This window comes from Athene cunicularia (assembly GCF_003259725.1).
Source record: "Athene cunicularia isolate RWA chromosome 4 unlocalized genomic scaffold, athCun1 chr4_part3, whole genome shotgun sequence".
Taxonomy (NCBI): Eukaryota; Metazoa; Chordata; class Aves; order Strigiformes; family Strigidae; genus Athene; species Athene cunicularia.
Window position 1 is genome coordinate 1,874,705 of NW_020799100.1, and position 2,003 is coordinate 1,876,707.

Sequence of the window (2,003 nt, forward strand, 5' to 3'; positions counted from 1 at the left end):
AGGGAGGGGGGAGCGCGGAAACTGCGGGGGCTGTGGCTGTGACCCCGCGCCCGCTCCACCGCCGGAGGAAAGGGCTCAAGTCTGTTGTTACAGTAGCACCCAGTGTAATCGGTGTAACACCCAGCGTCATCATCAGGGGCTTGTCTATTTATGTCAAGTACATGCACGAGATACCTCTCAAATTCTTCTCTTTTCCATTCAAATCCTCGCAGTGCGTCCATTTCTACTGGAATGGAATAAGTATTCCCACAGTGACAGCAATGAATGTATTAACTTGGGACTGGATGTCCTCTGGAGTATTGCAGAGGAAATCTGACTTGAGCTAGAAAGTTATGACCTAAACATGACACAAAGAGGGAGGACCAGCTTCTCAGGTGCTGAAGATGGCAAGCAGAAAAACAGAGATGTAAAAAAAAAATATAGAACAATGTATAGCTGAAGCGTTGCTGTTACTATGAGCTCTAAAGAGTGTTGGGGAAAGGGCTACATTGATGACAAACCTCAGAAGCTATTTCTATGTATTTATTTGAGTGAGGTTTCAAAGCACTCAAGAAGTGCTCAGAACCAGAATGAGTCCATTATCATGAAGGATCTGTAGAAAAGAGACAGCAGGCTGGAGCTGAAAGAAAGATTTATAAGTCAAGGTGTGCAGAAAATATAGTGTTCAAGGAAGTTTACAAATGTTAGAGTTTGACTATGAAGTATTAGGGCAGTTGCATTATGCTGAGTTTAAGTAACTTCCCTTGAGAAAGAGGAAAATATTGGAACAGGTTAGAGGTGTTTCCGTAAGCACCATCAGCAACATCATCACCACATGTGCAAAGCATAGGGTTTGTTCCCAGCAGCATCTCCCTCTATTCTTCTAGTTGACAGGGCCATAACTTTCAAACCATTCTATAATCTTAGTCAGATTGCTTCAAATAGGGGATTTCAGACAGTGATGACAACATACAGCTCCTCATGAGGTCAGGATTCATCAGAAAATGGAAAACTATGTCTTGAACTAAATACAGAGAAGTAAAGAATTTTTCAGACTTTCTGATGAATATGAAAGACATTGCATTTGTGAAGAATACAGGGGAAGCAATGTATTCCCCCTGCCAAGCAATGTGGTTTGCCAACAGGTGCTGGATTGCCAAATGCATGAGCCACTTCAGCTGGCAGAATGCCCTGATGAAATCATCTTATTTGGCAGCTCTAGATTTCTAATGAACTGGTTTCCTAATTCCATAGCAAGAAGGATCAGTGTCCCGTGGGAACTTTGCAGGAAGGGTGGTGTCAAAACCACACCTAGAGCACGAGATAGCATCACTGATGTGCTTTACGGGATCCTGGGTATCATTGTCCTAAGAGCTGGCCTTAAGAAGGATAAATTAGGAGAAGCTGATTAAGTGAATCATCCCCTCTGTTATTTTGGACTCTGGCAGACTTCTCAGCATTGCCTCTCAGCAATGGAGAGGGATGTTTTGGGTTTCGACCCTTACGTTTGCTTTCTCCTTCATATACAGAGTAAAACGGTGGGGACTGCATAAGTTTTATTGCATAGTGTGTGGCTTGAGCTAGCCTAGATGAATCAACGGCAAGGCCATTTAGGTCTGGTGGCTACAACTGTAGAAACAGTCAGGTTTGAGTATCTGTATTCACTTATATGGGGGTAGGGGCCACCTGCCTGTGGCAGTTTCTCTCTGCTGTGCTGTGATTTATTATGACAGAAGCCAGGGTTTGTGTTATCTCACCCCGCTGCTGAGACAGTGATTATGTTCTTTACCTTGACATTACTTGATGCAGTGCTCTCTCTCCAAGTTGGTGTTTGCAGGATTTCTGTGTTTCTGTAGGAATTCTGCCAGCACCTGGAAGGTAAGCCCTGCAGTAGGCACCTCTGCATTAAGAATGAAAGCAACCACAGAACCACCTTGGGAAAGATCAGAGGTAAGACCAGACTTCCTTTTCCTGGCAAAAATACCATGCCCACTCCTAGAAATAGTAATATAAAAACCCACCCC

General features: G+C 43.9%; 1 long non-coding RNA gene across 1 annotated transcript in view; it reads right to left on the bottom strand.

Moving 5' to 3' along the window:
* Positions 1-2,003, bottom strand: part of LOC113480121 — a 15,948-nt gene that overhangs the window by 1,616 nt on the left and 12,329 nt on the right. The gene's annotated exons all lie outside the window — the stretch shown is intronic.